A 24,578-nucleotide genomic window follows, 5' to 3' on the forward strand; every position below is an offset into this window, starting at 1 on the left:
GTACCTGATGTGATACTGCCAAGTCCAAGATCCTGTCAGCATAAAACTCCAAGTGTTATTGCATGGTGGTTGGAGCTAGTTAAGTTAGGTTGTGTCTCAAGTTACCTGTGTGGGAGGGGGTAGGGTTTTTCCCCCCTCCCTCCTTTTCCCTTCCCCTAGTTGTTGGCTGTTTGCCAGCTGTTGGCCCAAAATAGTTCTACTTGCTGGAAAAACAAACAAATAAAAACCAACCCAAAACCAAAACAAACAAAACCCAACCAAACAAAAAACTACACCAACCAGATGAATTTGATTCACAGTCCTCCAGTGAGAAGTCAGAATGTTTTCACTAGAAAAAACAAGTACTTTCACAGTATCACTTAGGTTGGAAAGGACCTCGAGGATCATCAAGTCCAACCTGACACCACAGACCCCATGACTAGACCATGGCACCAAGTGCCACGTCCAATCTCCCCTTGAACGCCTCCAGGGTCGATGACTCAACCACCTCCCTGGGCAACCCATTCCAATGCCGAATGACTCGCTCGGTGAAGAACTTCCTCCTCACCTTGAGTCTGAACCTCCCCTGGCGCAGCTTGAGACTGTGTCCCCTTGTTCTGGTGCTGGTTGCCTGGGAGAAGAGGCCAACTCCCTCCTGGCTACAACCACCCTTCAGGTAGTTGTAGAGGGCAATAAGGTCACCCCTGAGCCTCCTCTTCTCCAGGCTAAACAATCCCAGCTCCCTCAGCCTCTCCTCATAGGGCTTGTGTTCAAGGCCTCTCACCAGCCTTGTTGCCCTTCTCTGGACACGCTCAAGTGTCTCAATGTCCTTCTTAAACTGAGGAGCCCAGAACTGGACACAGTACTCAAGGTGCGGCCTAACCAGAGCAGAGTACAGGGGCACTATGACCTCCCTGCTCCTGCTGGCCACACTATTCCTAATGCAGGCCAGAATGCTATTGGCCCTCCTGGCCACCTGAGCACACTGCTGGCTCATATTCAGGTGGCTGTCGATCAGCACACCCAGGTCCCTCTCTGTCTGGGAGCTCTCCAGCCACTCCGACCCCAGCCTATAGCTCTGCATGGGATTGCCGTAGCCAAAGTGCAGCACTCGGCACTTGGACTTGTTGAAAGCCATCCCATTGGACTCTGCCCATCTTTCCAGTCGGTCGAGGTCCCTCTGCAGAGCCTTTCTACCCTCTAATTGACTAACATCTGCCCCTAACTTTGTGTCATCTGCAAACTTGCTGATGACTGACTCTACCCCTTCATCCAGATCATCAACGAATATGTTGAAGAGGACAGGGCCCAGCACTGATCCCTGGGGGACACCACTGGTGACTGGCCTCCAGCTGGATGCGGCACCGTTCACGACCACTCTCTGGGCCCGGCCCTCCAGCCAGTTCCTAACCCAGCACAGAGTGTAGTGGTCCAAGCCACGGGCTGACAGCTTAGTCAGCAGTTTGCTGTGGGGGACGGTGTCAAAGGCCTTGCTGAAGTCTAGGTAGACCACATCCACAGGCCTCCCCACATCCACCAGGCGGGTCACCTGATCATAGAAAGAGATCAGGTTGGAGAGGCAGGATCTGCCCTTCCTGAATCCATGTTGGCTGGACCTGAGCCCTTGGCCATCCTTCAGGTGCGCAGTTATTGCTGCCAGGATAATCTGCTCCATCACTTTCCCTGGCACTGAGGTCAGGCTGACCGGCCTGTAGTTTCCAGGTTCCTCCATCCGACCCTTCTTGTGGATGGGGACCACGTTGGCCAGTTTCCAGTCATCTGGGACCTCACCAGTGAGCCAGGACTGGAGGAAAATGATGGAGAGTGGCCTAGCTAGCACATCTGCCAGCTCTCTCAGCACCCTAGGATGGATCCCATCTGGTCCCATGGACTTGTGGATATCCAAGTGGTTCATGATGTAAAAGAGAGCAAAAATGCTGTATTTTCTATTCCCTGCCCCCCCCCCCCCCATCTTAGTAGGCTTCTCATTGCCTGTATTATGCATATACTTAATGTCTGTAACAGTCTTATCAAATATGTGCTGTATAATCCAAGAGTGACCCTACTGCACTGTAGCTTAGATTCCTGCAATAATGAATGATTGTTAGAGTGGAAAAGTCCATCTGGGGGACTGCTGTTGTAATTTTTTGGGGTCCTTGAAATGCATTCAAGTATTTTATATGTATGCACTTTGGTTTTGTTTGGAGATTATTCTCTGATTTATCTGTAGAGTGCCTTGGTGCTTTGTGCAAATTCAGCTTGTTTATAAAGACACTTTGCATAGATCATTCCTCCATTTGAAATAATGTTACTTTAAAAGTGCATGTGATCATTACAGGACTTTCTTGCTTAATTTTGCATGGTAAAGGGAAGCTGTAAAGGTCATTTGGTGAGCAATTTTATCTAGGATTTTCTCCCACTAGCTGAGATCACATGATGTTAACTATTTACATAATCCCTAAAAACCGGTAGTCCAATTTTGTGCACTTGGAAACACAAAAGTCAATGTAAACAGGCCAGTTGATGTATCCTGAGGTGTGTGTGTGTTTTGACTGTAAAGCTGTGAAACAGAAGGTTAGGAAAAGGCAAAATTCCTCTGCATTCCTTTTGACTTAAGGAGCTGGTGAATTGTGAGTCCTCTTCTAGGAAATGGATTTCTGTTATTCTGAGTGAGTCTGTAAAAACCCTTGCAATTGCTGTCTTTTGGCTGTTTGCCAGGTAGCTTAGTAAACAAGCTGGATTGATTATCTAAACCAGTTATTTTTTATGTTAAAGTTGGATTTGTGATACATATTTTTGTGATACATATTTTTGAAGTTCATTCGTGTAAGGTATATCTGTGACATAGAGGTAAAGCAAACATTGTTAACAATAAGAATGTATGCTGGCATCTTCAAGCAGAAAATAAGCCAGTGAAAACCCTAGTTCCATGAAACCCTAGTTTGTGCTTCAGCAGAGGTCCTGAAAATAAGCAACCAACGAGCAAGTATCATGCATGCTTTTTTTGTTTGTTTGTACAGATGGTATTAAGGTACTGCAAGTATTGAACTGTATTTTCATTGCTGAGAAGGGAAATGTGCTTTTCTAGCCAGTACCTAACCAGAGGAAAGCCTGGTTTGGAACAGGTGGCTGCTCAGATTGACAGCATGTAGCTTAGTTTTTGAGGCAAAACCTCCAATACTTTAAGTTCCCAGCCAAGTATAAAATGGTCAGAGAGGATTCCTTTTAGAATGAGGGAAAAGAACTTTGTTGCCTCTTGTTGAAGTAGACAGTTAAGAAAGTGAACATCAGCATAAAGATGGGGGTTGGGGGGGAAGTTTGTCTAGTTAGCCACTGTATTGATGCTTCTGGCTGTGGACCTGGCTGAAATATCAATCTGATTTATAACACTTTTGTGAGTGTTTCCTGCTAATGACAAGCAATGTCAGTGGAGGGTTGTAAGCTGTATAACTCTTATTTTGAGGAGCAATGTACGCTGAAAAGGGACTGAGTAATAGCAATGCATGTGAAAATAATAGTGGGGTCAATTCCCAAACCTGGCTTTTGGCCTTGTGATTGTAACTGTATTCAAAACCTTGCCTTCTGGAACCAGCTGATTGTTTAAATCAAATAGATAGAGTTGTTTTTCTAGCCCTAAAGTTCCTAGCAATATTAAATCTGTAAGAAAGATGGAAAATGTAATTTAAGTGTATCAGAAGTTTAAAGAACAAATAACATTATTTCATGGTTCTTATGGAAGCTTGAGTGGTTGAGTGATCATTGTTGACCATCTGTAGTTCGAAACACAAATGGCTAGTTATACTTGCTTGGTTTTAACTTCGAGAACTTAAAAATGGTAGGAAATTACTATTGCAGGTTGTTTCCCCACCTACCATGCCATGTGAGAGTAACGTATAGAGCCTAGGAACAAAAGACAGAAAAATATATCATCCTACTGCCTCATTGTATTATTTGCTACATAAACATCATGACACTTGTACATTGCTGCCCTCTGCTTTTTTCACATTATGCATTTAATTTTTAAATCGCTGTCTGTCGTCTTGCAATACCATGGTATTTTCAGGTTGCTGCAGAAAACAAATTGTAATTGTCTTTGTAATTAATTGGAGTGGTTTCTTTCCTCTCACTTATGGAACCATAGCAAACATTTCAGATGATTTGGGCTTCTTTTTACTTAGATACTTTACAGGCTGGTTTAAAACAAAACAAATTTGAAAATGAAAAAAAAGAAAACCAAACAACTCCACCCCCACCCCCCGAAGCCCAAACCAACCTACCACAGGTGTTTACTGGGTATGAGTTGTACAATGACCTGAAAACAAAACTGGCTTCAGTATCTGACAACATCACCTTACAGCTTTTGGCAAATAACTTCTGTTGACCAAGTTGGCAGCCAGAACGTGTGAAGCTGAATCCTCCCAGGCCTGCAGAAGTGCATCAGGTTATTCTAGTCATTGACTGACTCCTGTAGGTAATATATATTTTTCTTCATGTCTAAAATGGAGATAGTAACACTTTTCTGCCAGTCTCAGTGTGATCTGTGAGGATTAGTTATGTTTCTACAGCAGCACATGTAAGTGGTAAGCATGATTACAAAGAACAAGATGTGCAATTACACTGGAGGGGCAGCAAGCTGCGAGTGTCTTGTTATACTTACATGGCAGAGCAGCTGGCTGATGAGCTGTCCTGACCTCTGCAGTCAAACCAGATTTCAGCACAGTTGGCCCATATGCAGACTACTCTGATTTCTCACATAGGGACCTCTGTTTTCTTAAGGTGGCACCAGGTTGGGAAATACAGATGACAGCTACCCACTGGAGCTGTGTACTATTCTTTCACTTGCCAGAGAAATCTGGGCGCAGCGGCTGTGAGCACTTGTAGGTGACCATGCTTGCCAGAAGGCTGTTTTTTCAGCAGTGTGAGGCTTAATGCTCTGGCCACCTGCTTCTCCTGTTGCAGTCTTCACACCTTTGCTGGCACCTTTTTGTGGACATTGGACATGCTTCCTTGTAAGATGTCCCTTTCCCTGCTTGCTCTGCTTAAATCCTGCCCAACAACTCAATACTTGTACAGTGTTAAGAAGTTGTCAGTCATTAATAACTTTTATTTATTTTCTTTCATGGGCTTCTGAGTACACCCTATAGTAAAATGTGGGATTTTTTTAGGTTTGTTTGGTGATGATTGTTGTTGTAGTTTATGTTAAAAGTACAGGAAATAGGAACTCCAGGTTTAAGTGCTGATTTTTGAATTTGTTCATTTACATCTCTTAAAAGCTTGATTTTTCAAAACCAAGGTGCTGCACCCTTTCTGAAAGACAGATATTAATGGCATTTCTCAGTATTTGAAGTTGTAATCACTGCAACAAACATACTCTTGGGTGTAAATTGTCCTGTGGAATGTTTATGGACTCAACACTGCACGTGTAAACAGGGTGAAGTAAGTGGGAATCTAAACAGTTGAATATTAGAGCACAATTTCAGTCAAAAACAGTTAAGATGAAGTGTTCATTAAAATTACAGTCTTCAGAAAAAAATGTTGAGATATATTTTTGTCCTTACTGGTGCTCTGTTCTGGCAGTATCTTTCATAAGCAACGCTATCAGTCAGTGCTGGCAGGATGAAGCCCTTAAGGATATTAGAACAGCATGATTTTTATCTTGACTTTGTCCTGTATGATGAGATCCACTGCTTCTGGCTAAACTGTCCTGCAACACTGTGACTTGATTCATGTTCCTGAAGTTCTGCACAAGGATTAACATCTCCTGAAATCTCATGCACATTGACCTGTGAATATACTCCCATAGTTAAAGAAGATATAGTTAAAGTGACAAAGTATAGACTTAGAGTTTGTCTACTTTAAATCTGTGAATTATGGTGTTTTTCTGTTGAGCAAGAATTAAACTGTTTGTCTGGTGTACTTTGGTTGTCCTTTTACATGTATTGAATCTTCCACATTTTAAGGATATTTTTAGAGTGAAGATGAGGGAAAAGTTTTTCAAAATCTTATGTAAAAGAATGTTTTCAAGGAAGAAAACAAAACAAAATTTGACATCCCCATCATAAGAGGGACACAGAGCTCTTGGAGCAGGTCCAGAGGAGGGCCTCAAAGATGATCAAAGGGCTTGAACACCTCTGTAAGGGTAGGCTGGGACAGCTGGGATTGCTCAACCTAGAGAAGACTCTAGGGAGACCTTATAGCTGCATTCCAATACCTGAAGGGGTCCTACAGGAAAGTCAGAGAGGGACTTTTCATAAGGATGTCTAGTGACACGACACAGGGGAATGGTTTTAAGCTGAGGGAGAGTAGGTTTAAATTGGATATTAAGAAGAATTTTTCAATACAAGGGTGGTGAGACTCTGGAATACGTTGCTCAGGGAGATTGTGGATACCTCATCCCTGGGGGTGTTCAAGGCTAGGTTGGATGAGGCCTTGAGCAGCTGCATGTAGTTGTGAGGCGTGCCTGCCTGTGGCGGGGAGGTTGGAGTAGATGATCTCCAAGGTCCCCTCCAATCTGAGCCATTCTATGAAAATCTCATTTCCTTTCTGTGATAATAGGGTTAAGTTTCTTGGCATGCTCATTCCTACAAAACTTAAACACCCAAGTATTTTAAATGTGCAGATGACCTATGAAATCAGTACAAGTTCTAAATTATTAGCTGTAGCGGAATAAGTGCTAAAAGTGTATGGTCTCTGCATATTTCTTCCCTTTAATGTGCAATTATACAAAAGAACTTGAGCACTATGGGCAGGGAAGGGAGAAACCAGTCTGTAAAACTTTGAAACTAAAATGTTAAATTACACTTTCTTGGTAACTTTAATACATACATTAGGTAAATTTATTGTTGTTTATGTATTATAGTGGAAAATCATATTTGGTCTCTCAAGGTCCCAAATGAAGGCTAAAGTTTAGGATTTCTTAGCTGCATCTGTGAAATAAGTAACAATTGTACCCTAACACTTTGTGCCCCAAATCTCATTTGTTTTTCTGGTAACATTCTGTGATTGAGGTCCTGATTTACTGTGTGTATCTGTGGTGGTGAGAGAAAGTTCAGTTCTCCCCCCACACACAAAGAAACCACAGCTAACTCAGTCGGAGAAGCGGAAATGGATAAAGCTATATTTACAAGCAGGATGAAATGCAGATGGATATATACACAATATACAGTGTTTACAACATATACAGAAATATACAGCAAAGAACATAATACAGAACAAAACTCTCTCCTCCAGCCAGGAGGGTCCCCCCCTGCCCTGTACCCTCTCTCTCCCCCTACCTCCCTTTTTTCCCAAAAAGGGTTAGAGAGAGAGAAAAGGTAATTATTAAGGAGGAAATTCTGTTAGCTCAAAGCGTATGCAAGAATTAGTTTCTTATCTGTTAGTTCAAGGTTAACTCCATCCGCACAGCTGTTGCTCAGAGAGACTGAAACAGGCTGAAAAAGACAGACTGAACTGACTGAGACTCAAACTGAACTAAAAGTTGCATTCTACCAATGAAATTCATTTAGAATACCTTGTTTTCATCTTAATACCAAAACATTCAGCTAGAGTGTTCCAGCAGCTGTCCCTTTCTTAAAGGCACAGCCTACAATGGTCATAATATCAATCAGGTTCTTCCATCCATAAAATGAAATCGGTTTTTCACATTTTCCTTAAAATGTTATGTTGTGATATGGCTAAAACAGGGGCTACTTAAAACAAGTCAGTGCTCTGTTTCTGTAGACAATAATGCTAGACACCTGGTGTATCAGGGCAGGAATGAGTAGTAGCTTAACCATTGTCATTAAGAGTCCTTCCTTGCATGATGTGTTCACTACTGCCAGTCAGTCATGGTGGGTCCTGGGCAGGAAAATATCTACAATCTTTCAGGTTGATCAGGAGGCTAATCTAAAACATGTGAATGTGTATCTTATCCCTCTCATTTGTAAAGATGATTCCAGACTATCTTCTTTCCTGTTTTTCTTTTCTTTCTATTCTCCCCCCCTGCCTTTTTTTTTTTTTTTTTCCAACCTACATTTTTTTTCTTTATGGAGGAGGATCAGGGTCTGGTTTTGAGACATGGGAAGAAGCTATTATAATACTGATCTTCTGAGAAGCATCACATCACGTCCAAGGATACCGTGACCCCTGGGAAAATGGCCTGATGATGGATAAAGCCTTGGTTTTACTCCAGGTTTCACATGGCCCTTGCTGGTTTGCTGCTGATGGCTCAGGATACTCCTGTCAAAGTACCAATGCAGGAGGTGTCAAGGAAGTTGGTTAGCTACTGTAAAGCACTTGGTAAATAATAAGCAGTAGTAGAAAAATAATTATAATATTGTTTAAGTATAATTAATTATTCTAATAAAACTATGAATAATTAATTTTCAAATTAAGAACTCGGATCTGGGGTTTTCTGTCTATAAGAATCAAAAGGCATTTTTGTGGTCATATTTCATTATCAGTTTCTGAAGGAACGTATATTCATGATGTAGAATTACCTCGTATGCAGACTCCCTTGATTGAGTACTTGAAAACAAACATGGCTTTGTAGTAACTTGGGGTTTTTTTCTGAAGAATTCATGTGCCCTTTTTTGCACTCGGCATTGTAGTGCTTCATGTGGTTTTGTCTTTGGTATACAACCCACTGTGATCCAGCTCCACACTTGATTAAATGGCATTATGAACTCACTAATTATAATACTTTCACTTTACTACACTTGAAAGGATTTGCTTTGGTGGAAGGTAGCATGAACAATGTGTAATGTCAATGCACTGTTTTAGTCTCCTTTTTTTTTTGTGTTATTAATGTATGCACTGTGATCTTGCCTTCTGATCACTATCATGGAGTTAAATATGATCATGGCCCTATGCATAATGAAGCAATGGTGCCTTTCAGAAATGCTTTACTATCCAACTAATAGTTTTTAGTTTTATTACCTTGGCAAAGTCTGTGCTAAAATAGGTGCATCTTACATGAATGCAATGTCCAAAATATGAATTAAAGAGCTGGTTTTGGGGGTTTGGGTGGATGTGAAGCAACCATTAAGGCATAGGTTTATGAAGCCAGATTTTGTTAGGGAAGAAAAGTAGATAATAAGATGGTGTGGCTTTTGTAGCTAACCTGCAGTCTGGAGCCACAACAAGGATGTTTGGTGTAGTGTTGGAAGCCTGTCTTTGGTTTTATTTCCCTTCAGCTTAATTAACTGCTTGAACAGTAGTGAAGTTGCTGTATGGTCATTTGTGTCTGTGGATTTGCCACTTATGTACAAATTCTTCAACAGGAAATCGCAGAGGTCATCAATAGGGGCTCACTTCATTGGTGGTAATGCTAAAGTCTATAAAACTGTTCACATGGTGCTATCTTCAGACAAGGATTGCATCATTTCTAGTAGTATATAGCAATAAGGAGGGTTTATGTCCCTTATTGGCTAGGGCTATCTTAGTTTCAGTCAAGAAAGTTTGATCAAGAAAGGAAAAGAACAAGAATCTGCAGAAACCAGTCTGAGATGAAGGGTATAGTTTAGATCTTAGGGTATAGTTTAGAGACAGAGGAACAATAAGAAAAAGTCCAACCTGTGGTGAAGATGATGTTGAGAAGGAAATAGTGTATTGCAATGGAGATCCATAGAATGTAGAAAAAAAAGAAGGAAAGAAGCCTAAGAATTGGAATATACAAGTGTGCCTAGCAGAGGAGTGGGATAAAAGTGGATGAAGTGCTGAAGAAAATACATAATAAGGAATCACTGTACCCAAAAGCATGTAGTAGTTGCTCCAGGTGCAGGAGCAGTGTGGTCTCCTACTTCTTGAAGGCAAAGAGCATTCTTTCCATTACTCTGCACAGATGCTCTTGTCTTTCTTTGAGCACGTTCCTTGGGTAGTCCAATTGCAGGTGATGTGATTGCTCCTCCCAAGACTGGTTATATCTAGTGTTCATGCAGCTGAGCTCTGGAAGACTCAAATCTTCTTGTCACTTTCCCAGAGGTGGCAGTGAGCTGAAATGGAATATACATCCCAGGTACGCTGAGGCATTCTTTTGGGACAGCCAGCATGGGCTTGTGGCCTGCATCTCTACAGATGTTGCATGAGTTAAATGCTTTGCATTATCTGAAAACTGAAACAATGTCATTGTGGCACCCCAAACTATAAAACAAAATTGAGAAACCTGAATGGCAAAACCCAAGCCATTGAGTTTATTTAGCCTTTTGTTCAGCCTAGTCAATGAAGTATCATCTTTAAGGATATTTGTCCTGCGAGTCAGAATTGCAGGCTGCTGTTTTGTGTGTTTTGTGGTAGGCTGGCACTGGCAGAGTGTCTGGGTTGAAACCAAGCGTTGGTGGAAGGCAGCTGTGGCAGCCAGCATGTGTAAGTGCAGTTGGGTATAAAGTGCATGCTGAGAAGACTTGAGACTGTAAGTTTGAAGCTGTTGAAATTGTTCTTTGCCTTTGTGTTTAAAGGAATACAATTTGTTTTAAAACTAAGTTCAATATCTAGTTCAAGGGCTTTAGCACAGCTCGATGTATATAGGATCTTGTAGGAGGCACAGGGGGAGGCAGTTTTGGAGCAAAGCAGATCATTGGCAAATTGAACGTTACGTACCTGTGTGCCAAGTTACTCATAGAACAAGTGGAGTCCAGTCAAAAGGCTTCTGTCTTGGGTGATATTCTACTGTATTTTAAACTAATGCTGTGCATAATTTGCATTAGTTAAGGAGAAAATGTAGTGCTGTTTGCTTATATCATGCATGGTAAAATTAGTGACCAAATTAATAACAACTCAGGCACAGACTGGAAGCCAGTTGCATGGCAGTACTGTACAGGGAAGAACCAGCCAGCTTAGTTTTTATGTTGTGCTCGTTAATATTTTCCTCCTTCTATCCTTTATGTTGACATTAATGTTAATTACTTACTTGCAGCAACCAAAAAAGTATTGATAAACACCTGCAAACTCAATGTGCTTTTGTAAAATTAGTTTCTTCCTTAAGCAGATATTTTTCTAGTAATTGACACAAACCAGCCTCAGATGGGAAGGCAAAGGCAAGCTGGCTGTATGATTAATTCACCACATTCTGTGGTTATTTCATGTTAATGGTAAAGAGAAGACTGTAAATATGGGGCCAGATGCTCCACCTGTGTCCTCCTCTGAAGATCTGGCCTGAATAATTTATTAAGATGCAATCATTTACATTCTCTTCAACTGGAGGTTTTACCATAAAACCAATATAATTAAAAAATGTTCCCCTTCTCTACTTTTACACTTGTTAAAATACTGGAACATTACATGCAATACTAATACTGGTGGGAAATATGAACCGCCTGTGCTAATGCTACAGGATGTATATTGCAATATGGGGAAAATAACCGTTTCTTTGGAACTGTGTTCTCTTAAATGTTTACTAATCTTAGGTGTTACAGAGAGGCTTATCTTATGTTTTAAGGACACATTAAAGTGGTTTATTTGTTGTTATTAAAAAAAAAAAAATTGTAAATAGTCTCTTGTTATTCCAGATAATTTAAGAAAATAACTTAAAAGAAGAGCCATTGCCCAATAACATTTTCTCTTTGAGGGGGAAAAATAGTTACCTGATGCCAACCTTGTATCCTCAGTGTGATCTCCCAAATGGCAAGGAAGTTTATTCATTTAAATACTGACTTTGAAACAGCTAATACTCCTTACTGTCTTACAGAGTAGCTAATCCTCCTGATTTTCCCTCTCTTTTGTTTTCTGATTTTCCTTTTTGTGTAGGAATGTCTAAATATTATAAAAGGTCAGGTTGTTTCTCTCGAAGCAATGTATTGGTTCAGGCCTTAAAAATGATGCCTATTTATGGTCCTGCCACCTGCAGGAGCAGCAGCCTATCATAAAGTTATTGTATTGATCTGTCACTAGTGCTGTCTTGTCTGCTAGATAAAAAATGGCTTAAATTCATAACCTGTGCCAGTGGTTTTCTTACTGTAAGCCAGACAAAAATGCTATTGATCTTCTCTACTGAAGTATTCTTTTCACAGCTTGCTAGCATCAACACACTGTTGTCCTTACTTAGGGCTAATTAGCTAATAATTTAATGCAGCTGAGACAGCAGTCAGTTCAACTTAGCAGCAAGGGAATATGCTGTAACTTCTAAAAGTATGGGACCTTCATAAAGCGTGGTCATGATTGCAGTGCTTGTCTCAAATTTTATGCTCTGAATTCAGGTATCACTATACTAAAGAATAATGGTCTAGTTAGATTGAGGTGTGCTATCACTTTAGGATTTATAGGAAACAAAACCCAAAAGCAGTGTTGGTACATGTGGTCATGTATAGGGCTCCTAGTTATGCTCTTGCACTTAAGCTTAATGAATGTGTCTTGAGTTCATTGAATTAACAGACTAGACAGATTCAGTCATGTCTGAGAAACAGGTAATTATACACTTTTTGTCAGTTAATTTTTTGGTAAAACATCACCCAAACCAAAAATACACTCGTACATTGTTTTATATGATGAATTCTTCTTCCTAAGAAATACGTTTTCTTAATCCTCTTACTGCTCAGGAGGCCACAAAGTTGCAAGGAAATTCAGGTTTGAGGCATGGGAAAGATGTTACATGCTCACACCTGTTGAAAACTCATCGGAGTCTTCTACAAGGTTTTTGAATCTTTTAAATTCAAGCATTTGGGTAATTATGTGCATAAATGGAGATTGCTTCCTTCCAGTCCCTAGCTACACATAAGATGCGATTGACTACAACTTTAGATAGGAAGATAGCTTTAATGTCATTCAACCCATGTTTAATTTTGTGGAGGTTCTTCCACTGTGTCTCATACTCTTGTGGTGGTGAAAGGTACAGCCTGTACAGTGTTTCTTTTAGAGTAAGCTGTAATGAAACCTTCTGAAACACAGTTATAGGCATTTTGCCAAAAACAGATGGCAGACATGATCTCTCAGTTTCCAGCTGTTACATAGTTGGGTTTTTTTTAAGTGCCTGACCAAAGACTGCTTCTTCTGTGTTCTTTGACCAGCTAGCATAGGCCATGTCTTACTTTGTATTTTAGAATTATGTGTGATTCAAGTTGTATCTTTGTTTTCTGTTTCACTTTGCTGAGCATGGCATGAGGCAGAGTAAACAGGAGGCAGAACAAAACAGATTATCCTCAGGGAAGGATTCTTTAAGTTTCACACATTAATTTCTCTGGAGTGTGGGTGCATATGTTAATTTCATATATGAAAAAGGCATTTAGTCTATGAGAACACTTAAAATTTGCTTGAAATAAGGGATTTTTTAATCTCTGAAAGCATCCCCAAAGTGCAATTAAGTATTCTGGTGTCCTGATGACTCAACAGATGCTTGTATAAACTAGAACACATCTGTCAGATTACAGAACTGATATGCCACTATATGTGATTTAAAATGACTGCCTGTAAACACACATATTGTGATAAATATCATATAGATGGCAAGGATGTTCATCTTTTTGATAGTCTTGTAATAACATTTTACAAAGCACTATTCATTGTCACTCTCTGGAGGTTGCAACAGTCATGTGAAATGTCCAACTCTTCCTTCTTATTCCTGTAAACTTGTCTGGGATTTTATGCATCTTCCTGGCTCCTTTTTAATCCATGCAGGCTGTTGAGTGGTATTTTTACTAGAACAGTAGAACTAAAGATTTTTCTAAGCCTTTCTGAAGATTCCCAGTAGCCAATTCAACTGATTTGAGACTGCACTCCATCTGCCTAGGAAAGAAAGAAAATACATTAGTAGTCCATACATGAGCAGCTTATTAGTTCATTTAGTGTGTGCAGTACAGTGATTCAGGACTGATCTAAAATATTCATCCACAATTACTGGCAAAGCACAGTTCTAAGTGCTTCAATTCTGTGGGTTTGACTGAGAAATTTAAGGAAAATAGCTGCAAATTGATTCTGTATGTAATTAATGAAACATTTCATTCTTATGTAAATATTAAATGCTTGGGTATTTTCTCCCCTTTTCTTTTTGCTTTTTCTCTTACAGACCTCCCCCTCCCTCCATTTTATATTTGTTTGTTTTATAGGATGGTGGGTGGGCTGGCATGGGGGCATATTCTCTTGGGAGGAAAAATTAATAGCTGAGTCTTGTGACTCATTCAGGGAGCAAACAGCTGTTCTCCCTCTAATTCACCCCTCCTCAGATGTCCATCCCACCCTCAGAGAGGAGCTGCCAAAAGACAATGTTTCCCTCTGCCTCAGTTGTTGGAATTCCCTGCCCGCTGTCTTAATGAAAATGCCCTTTCCTTGTCCGAGCCCCTTGCGCACTTGTGAGGCGGAGGCGTGGATGGAGCCCACTGGCCAGCTCTGCCGCGGGGAGCCCTCTCTCCCGGAGGGACACAGCGGGGTCTCTGTGGTAGCCGCATCTCAGAGCGTCTGAGCAAGATTTTCCAGCGCTCGCTTCTTACAGGAGTGGCTTTGCCACAGCAGTGCCTGTTTGGAGTCGGGGCTAGATGCTAGTGGATTGAACATGGGTTAAGAAGTTTCGCTGTGTTGGAGAGAAAGGGCTTTTGAGGACAAGTGAGAAGCGAGTGGATGTTTATGCAGATACACAAGGAGTGAGGTCGGTGAGGCAGTGCTGGGGTTTTGTTTAGGAGGGATCTCTCCCTCCCGCTTTCAGTGTCACAGAAAATTAGTCCACGTTTTACAAATGCTATCAGTGAAAGAGTTTAGAAACAGCCTACGGTGAAACTTCAGAATCCTGAGGCAACTTCAGCCTGTTTTGAAGTGACTGTCTTTCCAGCTCAAATGTCCACACAGAACACAAATTGTGCAACGTTGCCTGTTCTTGGCTGCCTCCCCGAGCTGCCGGTAACCTCAAGTTTCAGCGTGCGCTGCCTGGCAGGGATTGGCAGGAGGAGAGGCCTTGGCCCCCGCCCTGCAGCCCTTCAGGGGAACAGAAAACCAGGATCCAGGGATACCAGTTTGGAGTACTTGCGTAACAGCTTGTGTGATAGCAAGGAGCACTTCTCTGTTGTGACCGGATGATTTAAAGGGAAGATGGGGGGTGGGGGGAAGACTGCTTCTAGCTATTGAATCCCAAGATATGATTATTCTTCTGAGGCATCTGTGCAGTTATTCTTTTCAGTTCTTTTTGTTTCTGTGACATTAATTTGCATAAAAGGCTTGGATCCCTGAAATGGTGTTTGTTTTCATCTTACTTGGATTGTGGTATTGCAGCTTTTCTGCTGTACTCTCCCCTGATTTTAGGGCTGGGTGTTTTTTTTCCCCGCCACCAGCAAAAATAATGTAGATACACTACATGCTGGTCTAAGATGTTTGCTCTAGTACTTTGCTTAAGTAGTAATGCCATAAAGATATAAAGAAATATTCTCCTGTCAAATGTGAGACACTTGTTAGTCTCAGAGTTGATGGCTTAATTTTTAGTATTCCTTGGTATTTTATATCTTGGCATTTCTTATGACCTACAATTAAAATTACTTTGGTGAAATCTCAACTTACATCCACACTGCTGAGCATGGTTGAGTGTCTCCAGGGAGAACCTTGAACTGCTCATTAAATCAGTTTGTTCTTTTCTCAAAACAGATTAAATATATTTTTACCACTTTAAATTAAAAAATAGCCTCATATAACATAACTGCTATATGTAAAGTTAAAAATGCACACTGTGCATTTTGAAGGGTAGTAATTTTTATGCCAATGCTGTGCCGATAGTATTCCACCAGAGAGAGAAATGAATAGTTAAAAACCAAGCATGTCTAATCCTGTCTTGCTATTCTGCTAGTCTCATTTGAGAATTAAGTTGATGGCTTACTATTTGGGTGGGTGCTAGCTGCTAGTTGTGGCAATAATGTCCTTTAGCAGAACCTGAGACACTCTACTTCCACTGCCATGCCTGCCTGGAGGTAGATGATTTTTTATTTTCTTTAAATAAATACATCTTGTTTATGCATACTGCTTACTTTTCAGGTCAGCCTTCTCATACCTATTCCTTTTGCAAGGTTAGTTGCAGAACTTGCTTGTGACTCACCTCTATCCTTAGTTGATACTTGAAGTATAATTTTAGTAGACTCCTCCTGCCTACAATTTATCTCGTGTCCAACACCCAGGAGAAGCAGAGAAGAAATCAGTAGCTTCTCCTGCACTGTGGATCTGTGGAGAATATGGAGGCAGCTGTACATAGGGGGAGTCAGATGCACTGGCTGTGTCAGAAGCAGTCTTTGTTCCTTTGAACCACTTCCATGGCTGTGCTTGAGTGGGTTATTGTTTAAGGCTGTGTCAGACATAAGGGAAAGGGAAAACCTTTCTAAAATAAACTGGAAAAGTTGCCATGGAAAGAGATGGCAAATGGTCACTAGTAATGGAATTTTACAGAAGATGTCCAGTTTCCAGAACAATGCTTCAGTTTAAGCCAAGGTTAGCAGTGTTCACTACTCTGTGCCTGAGAGTTGGCAACTCAATCCTCTTGAGTCCTCCAGGAGGACTGGATGTAGTAACAATGTAATACAGCAACCACAGTTTTGAGGGCATGTCTAAGTAGCTACAGTGTTCAGCACAGGGAGCTTTGCCATCACAGCCCCCTGAGATCCACCCTGGGAAAACCTGCTCCTCTTTTGGAAGCCAACTCCTATAGCATAAGAGTGCTGGCCAAGGGTTTGCGTGGGACTTTCAGGGGGTCTGAGGAACCCAGGTGAGATGCAGGCAGGGTGCTGACGCCAGGGCTCATGAGGGCAGGGAGGATGCATTTGGTGGTGCCAGCTGAACACCTTGGGTTCCAGCACAATACAGCCATTTTCTGGGGGTTTCTGCTGCTTGTGTCTGGAAGGAATGTTCATCCTTTCTATCAGATTAATGTTCTCAGCCATGTGGCTGCTGCATTTTGATGTGATGTTTGTGTGCTTTATGGTTCTTGTTTTAATAAGAATTACTGAGGACCTAGTCTAGGTGTAAGCAAAGCTGAATGTTTGAAGCTGCAGTCTCTTTACCCACAACTCTTCCTTCAGCTTCCATCTCTAGATCTTTGCTCTCCTTTGTTACCTCATCTCTGCCTACAAAAGATCTGCTTTGACCTTAGTCTCTCTCTCTTCCCCCTCCCCCCTGTTTTGCAGTCTTTATTTTAGCAATATTTTATGCCTCCCTTTCATATATAAAGCTAACAGACTACTCCTTTTTCAGTAGATGATAGCATCTGATGCTCATCAGGCATATACTCAGTGTTGATTTGTGTTGCTTTAGAATTTCAAGAAAGCTCAAGTGTTTAAAAACAAGAACTGCAGGTAATATTTAAACACTCGGTAGAAGTTTGTACATTTTCCCATATAGAAGAAGTATGCTTATTAACTGGTAAACTCACTTAGGAAGTGCAGCATTTTGTGTTCTTCACTTACTACCCAGTTGCAGCCCTGGATAAATGACATTAGGGTTGCTGACATGCTGTGAGTGTACAGGAATTTTGATTTTGAACATATGCTGCAGTTCAAGGATAATAATACTGGAAAGTGGAAATAACTTGTAAAAGTAGAAGTGAAGTGCACCTGCATTATGTATTTCTGTAAAAAGATTGTACTGCACACTTAACTATCTTTGGTCTTCCTGTTTTCCAAGAATTTCTGTATGTGTGTTTAATATTTGCTATCTCTTAATTTTTGTTTGGGTATGTAGAGGCCAAGTGGTATTTCGTGTATGGAAACTGAGGGGTTTGCCCTTGGTTACCTTTAGAATTTTGGTTTTTTACAGTTACTTCAGTCCAGCACAGGCTGAGTGCTGAGGTGTAGACAGTGCGATACCCTGTGGTCTGTCTTGCTTTTCTCAGAGGATAAGGCTGAGTAGGAGACATGAGACTCCAGGAAGACCTACCATAGTCCAGGAAGATCTATAATAAATTAATCTGTAAGAACTGAAAGCCAACAGGTGGGAGGATGATGTGATGAGAAAGCAGGGCAAGTTGTTTGTGCATGACCCAAGTCTATTGCAATGATACAGCTGGGACTTAGGAAGCCTACAGCTGAGCTCTGTGCTGTGTTGCTTCCCTGTTGGATTTATTCCAGTTTGCCCCTTCATCTTTCTTGTATGCTTTAATTTTAAGACTTGCTGTGATGCACAGTTTGCTCTGGATGTTTCCCTTATGTATATTGACCTTTTCCATTGATTCATCTTGGCAAAAATCTCTAAGAACCAGAGCAGTGTGCTAAAAGAAGAATGTTGCAGCTGTGTGGTATATTCTGCCTAAATTGCTGTGTTTGGTGGCAGGGGCTGCACAGTGTGAGGCATTGCCAGGGCTGCCCTTCAGGAATGCATCTGAGAGACTAAGACTGCCCCAGACTAGAGTAAGGACACCCTTGAAGGACAGGAATCAGTGGAGGAGCCCAGTCTAGGACTGGGGAGATCAAGTGAAGCAGCAAAGAGCAGTGGAAGGACAAATGAGAAGTGGGGAGGAGCAGATGGAAACCATTGCACATACAGCCCACAGCCTCCTATGCTGCCTGTCACCTCACCAAAGGCATTGGGCCCAACTGGGACATGGTGGAAGCAAGGGAAGTTAAGCTAGGAAAGGGAGGGAGAGATGGAGCTTGACTTAAGTTGAACTTTGGGAAAGGGGAGGAAAAGAGTTTCCTTGAATGTTTGCTGAACTATTCAGTCTTTTCTTTTTTACCTCAGCTCCTAGAAGAAGAATTAGAAGTGTATTAATCAGCAATAACTAAAATAAATTAAAATTTGCTGAGTTGAGATTATTTTGCCCAAAATGTTCAGACAACAGATTTGAGGGATTCTTTTACTACTTTTCCAGTTGTTGAGTCTTTGTAGTTCACCTTAATCACTCTTACAACTTCACTTTTGAACTTGGGAATCCTAGAGATACATCCTTGGAAACAAACAATCTGAAAGCTGAAATCTTTGATGAGACTTTGGACAGCTGGCTTCAGGGAAAATTCCTGGTATTGCAGGAGAGATGATAATGTGGCCAGAGTTTGCAGCCCTGCTGTGAGGCCTCCTTCCTCCTCTCAGCTTCCACAGCCTTCCCTGCTCCTGCTGGTGGCTTCTGTCACCCTATTGATTCTTAGGGTGTTAATGTGCTTGGAGCAAGGGCTTTGTCTGTCACGTGCTTGTAATGCACCACACATGCGCTGCTGTAGAAATAACTTCGTAGTAAGTGCTGGAGCCGTGGGGAGCCTCAAAAGCTTGGCCGAAAAAGGGACGTTTTTGTGCTTCCTCTGCTGGACCCGGCAGGGCAGGAAGTGAGCCCTGGCCCCAGTGTGACCCTTTGCCAGCAGCCCCCCTGCCGGGCACCAGTGGCTGTTTGCGGGAAGGACATGGCACATTACAGTCTCTGCTCCAGCAGCTGAACTGGGGATGGATGTGAAAATGGTAGAGATTGTGTGGCATTGACCAGTGCAAGGCCATGGTTTGACACCTGGAAAGGGTGGCTGATGCTGGAGTTAAGATGTTTCCAGTTCTACTTATATTTTCCCATTTTCTGGTGTAGCCCACCACTCCTGAACTGTGACAGACTTGAGTATCTTCCTAGAAATAAGATTAGAGAACACATCCGTCTTCAATGAAAAGCTAATTTGAGAGCTGACTTGAGGGTATGGGATCAGCTTAGGATATCACTGGGGGAAGATGGTAGAGCCCCTGAGCAGGTTGCTTGGTGAAAGCAGGGAGCAGATGCTGGTGGGGACAGTGCCAGTGCCATTAGAATAATCTTGGATCTGATTTGTGAAAGGAGTGGGTGGTCTGCAGTGTGAATTCACAGAAATGTTAATGGGATAGCCCTTTTAAGAGGTGCTTTATAAAGCAAAGTGGGAATTGTGGTGCCAGTTTCACAGATGAGCAGATCTAAATCACAGAGGAGAACGAAGTGTTTGCTTGGTGTGTTGCAGCAGTGCAGTTTTAGCTGGTTTTAGCAGGTTTTAGCAGCCTCTGTTCCTACCCTTTGCCATCATGGCTGATCGATCCTGTATTGTGTTGGCACAGCTGTTTAGGAGGCAACACGCTGAAGGAAATTAGTTTCCCGGATCTGGCTAGCCATGAAGCTGCACAAATGCAGGGTTGGAAGCAAGCATCCTGGAGAGAGAAGCCAGAGGTAAAGTTTAAGCTGCCAAGTAAATGCTACAGCTTGATTTGCCAAAGTCTTATCCCATCACATGTGGAATGGTACCTAGCTCCAGTGGCAGACAGAACAAAAGCTTATCCTTTGGAGGAGCAAACTTAGAAGTTGGGTAACTAACTAATTCCAACTTCATTAAAGATACAGTCTGCATTAGATGAGAAAGTCATGTTAACACACACTACATCTGCATCAATTAGCATGTTTTTGCTGGCTTGTATAAGCAGAACAAAAGCCCTGGGAAAAAACTCTGAATGAGAATAAATATGTTCCGAGGGAAAATATTCACTATTCAATGAGGCCTTAAAAGCCAATCATTCACCCAGGGTGCCTGTCAATAAGTAACTTCTCTAAAGTTGCCATTTGTTTTGAGACCAGACCAGCAGAGTTCTGTCTGAAGCAGTTGATCTGTACGTGTTGGAGTAGGTTGACTATTTCTAACATACTGGATTTAGACATGTATTTATTCCTTGTGAATTATCAGTGAACAGAATAAATATGACTGCAGAACAAACATTGAATGTGACTGGAAAGTTATGAGTAATAACTTGAGGTTTTTCCTTCTTCATTTGTTAAGTCACGTGTGACATACACGTCATATGAGCTGTTATGAAAGTGTCTGCTTCCACAGCTGGTCTCTGGAGTGGAAACTGGACTGCCTGAAAATGGTGTGCTTTGTTTTTTTCCATAATACTTGCCTTTTTGTGTTTTATGGGATTTTTTTCCTGCTCACAAAATTTATCTGGAAGTTAGTCAAAAGAGAAGCAGAATGTAGGCATCATGTTCCTTTCTTCAAGATTTGCTGAATTTTGAAGCCTAGTAGTATAAGGCTGTAGAAATACCTTGCATCTTCCTGCTGAAATGGTCTGTGACAAAATGCATACTGCTCATAAACATTCCCCTGTCTCCCTTTGCAGTCTTTCTTTATAATTGAAGAGCATTTCCTAGAAGTTGCAGCGCTGTGCTAATGCAGTCCATAAACTTGCTTTGTTTTGCTACATGCAGGATTGGGGGGGGTGGTTGAGGTATTTTGACATATTTGCTTAAGCAGAGTTTGGAGGTTGGTGTCTTTTTTTAATGGCACTTAGCTCACAACAGTCAACAGGTACCCTTTATAAAAAGATTCAAAGAAATTTCAGCAAGACCTTTAACTGAAAAAAACTATACTGTTTAACTCAGGAAATGTTGATATAAAGCTCAACAGAGTCCTTACTGTCTTTTCCTCATCTCATTGTTACAGGCAAGAAAACCTGTAAGACTTTAAACTGCTGAGTCTCAAAAGCTTCAGGGTGGAAAAGCTTGGGCTGAAACTGTGGCCCAGCCTCAGATCTGATCCTCCAGGCTTGGTCTTGGGACTCCTAAATGCTCTTCATTCATTTTAAGTCTGTTCACTGAGCTTCAAATGCTGTTGTTGTATGCAGGAGAAAGGAAGTGTGATGTGTCTTTATTTTTATTGCAGGAAAATGGATCTTGTTATGTGAGGGCATTGAGGACACAGTCCCCAGCTACTGAGAGGAAGAAAGGCCAGTGGGAGCTACTCGGGTAGGAAAACTTTATGCACCATCAGGCAGTAAAAACACTCGTGGTCTGTCAGTCTCTTTCCAGATGCTGGATCATGTTTTATGCTTTAATGGTTAATCTGGTCACTATCAAAGTTTATTTGCTGTTTTAAGAAACAGTCCTGTTTGGTCAATTGATTGCAACAACAAAATGCTGCAAGCAAAGCCCTGAGCATAAACATTCCTTGGGCTATCCCTGGTACAATATTGATCCTGATACAGAACACAAACAAATTACTCTTTGCATGAGCCATTCAAGCTATAAAACAGTGCAATAATATGTTCTCCTTGCCTCCAATAGCTGTGTATTTATAATAAACAAAGTAGAAATCCCTGAGTACAAATGGACAGTAGTTTCAGTAATGTGTTCAATAGCTCATGTACAGCTGTTGTACAGAATTTTTAAGAAAATCCACACACAGAGGGCACTCCAGGGTTTCTGTTGCCTCCTCACCTTAAGAAAAATCATCTTTGCAAACTACTTGGTGCTTTTGCATGGGTTTTGGGGGGTTTAAGATGGTTTAAGTATTTTACAAAGCAATTAATAGTTCAATCCACACCTTAATATTCTTGTGGACCAGCTGCCTTTCCTTACACTGTTATGTGGGTTGTCTCCACTTTCCTTCCTTGTCATTTTCTTATATTGGGAAACAGCATTAAAGGCACTTTAACGTATTGGTAATGGCTTTGACTGCTGCTGAAATTGGGGGGCGGGGGTGGGGGGGTGGGTGTTGGATTTAGTACCCTTGTATCCATCACCACCAAGGGTGTGTGGATAAGAATGTAACCCAAAGGAAAAAGGTTTGTCATCATGAGAATGCAGATTTAGTGTTTTCTCTTTCAATTTGCTTTACCATCCTCTCATAATCCTCCCTCTCATCCATATTTTCAATGCTCTACTTCGATGAGCTACAGACAGCTGACCTGAAGGCATTTCTTGATGGACATGTCTGTCTGTTCTCAGCCTTGAAAAACTCAACCTTTTCAAGAGCTGTATGGGAGAAAAATGTGTAAGACTAATAGTTACAGGCTGAAAGAGAGTGTTGAGGAAACAGTAAAGTGTAAAACTTGCTTCCAGCAGAAATGCCATCCCTCTTTTACCTCTGATAATTAGAAACATTTCTGACATGGCTACAAAACTTAAGTTAGTGCTGTGTGCCTGACCTTTGCTGTGCTTTTGTGCTGCAGGACTGTTTTCCTGTTTGTATGGTGGTGGTTTCTTCTGTTTTGTTTTAATACAAAACACAAATTTGAACTGATACTCAACTGTTGCAGTATGATTCATCCATACTCCTACATTTTAATTGATTGTTTGCAAGTATTTACACACGATGGCTTGTTATTCGTGTTCACATTTTCAGTACTTTTCCCACAATGTTTAGCAAAGCTCATGTGTATAAACCCTTTCATTAGTAGTTCTAATTGAAATCATACTGGAAAACTAGAAGGTGAGGTTTTAGCTGTGGCCATTTTTTCCATTAAAAGGTCTTGGCTATATAAAAAAATAAAATAGTACTGATTGTAACTCTAATAGGAGTTCTAGAGGACAACACAAATAGTTTTTAGTAGTGCCTTAAAGAGTATGCTGATTTTGTGCTCCCTAAATATAGGTCTAAGACTTTGATCTTTTCTTCTAAAAAGGACAGACATAGAAATCAGCAAATTTTTTAAACACTGCCCTCCCCTCAAAATAAAACCAAACCACAAACTGCCACCAGCAGGACAAAACCAACAAACACAACCAAAAACCCCCACACGCACGAAAGCAACCACCCTGTTTTAAAACTGTTCCTGAAAATTTCCTGGAGATTCCCCTAGATTTGGATCCTGGTTTAAAGAATTAAAATCACTTTTCTGTTCTGTGAAGAAACTTGGGAAAGAAGTTCCTTGCTGTGCCTATGGGTCACATGGCCTCACTGCTGTAGAGCTGGAATGTTTGCAGTGGTATTTCCGGAGGCTTCATAAACACAGAGAAAGAACAAAGGAGGCTACAAGGATTTTTTTTAAAATCATTATTATTTTGGAATTATAATATTCACCCCCATTCTCCTCCCCACCTGCCCCTCCTTTTTGTTGTTGTGGGTTTGGTTTTTTGTTTTGTTTTCTGGGGTGTGTGTTTGGTTGTTTTGGTTTTTTTTTGGTGGCAGCCTAATTTAATTACATTTTAGATTTGGTTATTTTTAGGAATTCAGTTGAGTTTTTAATCAGTCCAATGAATTTTAAGTAGTTACAAGATATTTGGCACTTTTGAAATGGCTGAATTTGTCTAGAATTATACCTTACTTAATGTAATACCTGGCAACCTACATATTAAGCCAAATTCTACCAGTTAGATGGTCTTAATGGTTTTCTTTTGGCATGTGTCACCATGAGTGACATTCAGTAATCTGACTTGATAGCTGTCATCTTGTAAGCTGAGTACTCATTTTTTGTTTGCATTACTCTAAACAAGGTTACAGTGAAGAGCCATTTCCTAAGTCCTTCTGTGGTGATGTAGAATCCCCAAGTCAAATCAGAAAAGCTTGGAATTAGTTCTGGCTCCTGGGATATGAGGGTTAAGATTATGCAGACCTCTTCTTTCTAACTGTATGAATGGCATGTGCTCCTTTTGAGACTTTGCAAACACCAGCTCAAACTAGGGTTGTGAGGACCTCTGGCTTAGTCTGTAATGTCATTATATGTTACGTCCTAGTGGCAGGGTGGACTGAAGGAGATTTTGCAATATGTTTTACATTCCTGGGCTGGCAGAGTTGCATCTTCTCCTCCTCCTCCCTTCCTCTTCTAGCTGAACTGACCTGCCTTTTGAACAAGGACAGAGAGCTGATCTGTTTTAAAAATAACCTGGTAAAAATGAAGAGGGAAGGGGAGGATGAACAAACTACTTTAAGTTCAATGAACTCCATTCGCTACACAGTACCATAAAGCTGTCCTAATGTACCAGGAGGGGTGGGGAGAGGACAGCGAAAGGGGAACTGGTGACATGCAGC

The 24,578-nt window shown here is 41.2% G+C and overlaps 1 protein-coding gene across 14 annotated transcripts in view; it reads left to right on the plus strand.

Annotated features, from left to right (window-relative positions):
* The window catches only part of ZMIZ1 (zinc finger MIZ-type containing 1), a 361,484-nt gene that overhangs the window by 101,702 nt on the left and 235,204 nt on the right, over positions 1–24,578 (plus strand). For 9 of the 14 annotated variants that reach the window (XM_068139917.1, XM_068139912.1, XM_068139925.1 and 6 more), the window contains one exon: positions 21,492–21,574. The exons of 2 other annotated variants lie outside the window; for them this stretch is intronic. The gene's annotated coding sequence lies outside the window, so the exon portion shown is untranslated. Of the gene's footprint in view, positions 1–16,326; positions 16,342–16,598; positions 16,616–19,899; positions 20,009–21,491; positions 21,575–24,578 lie in introns of those variants that run through there. 3 more of the 14 variants (XM_068139920.1, XM_068139919.1, XM_068139913.1) reach the window with 3 other exon arrangements.

The sequence above is a fragment of the Melanerpes formicivorus genome, unplaced genomic scaffold (genome assembly GCF_026170545.1).
Source record: "Melanerpes formicivorus ecotype bairdi unplaced genomic scaffold, bMelFor1.0.p_v2 SCAF_6, whole genome shotgun sequence".
Classification (NCBI taxonomy): Eukaryota; Metazoa; Chordata; class Aves; order Piciformes; family Picidae; genus Melanerpes; species Melanerpes formicivorus.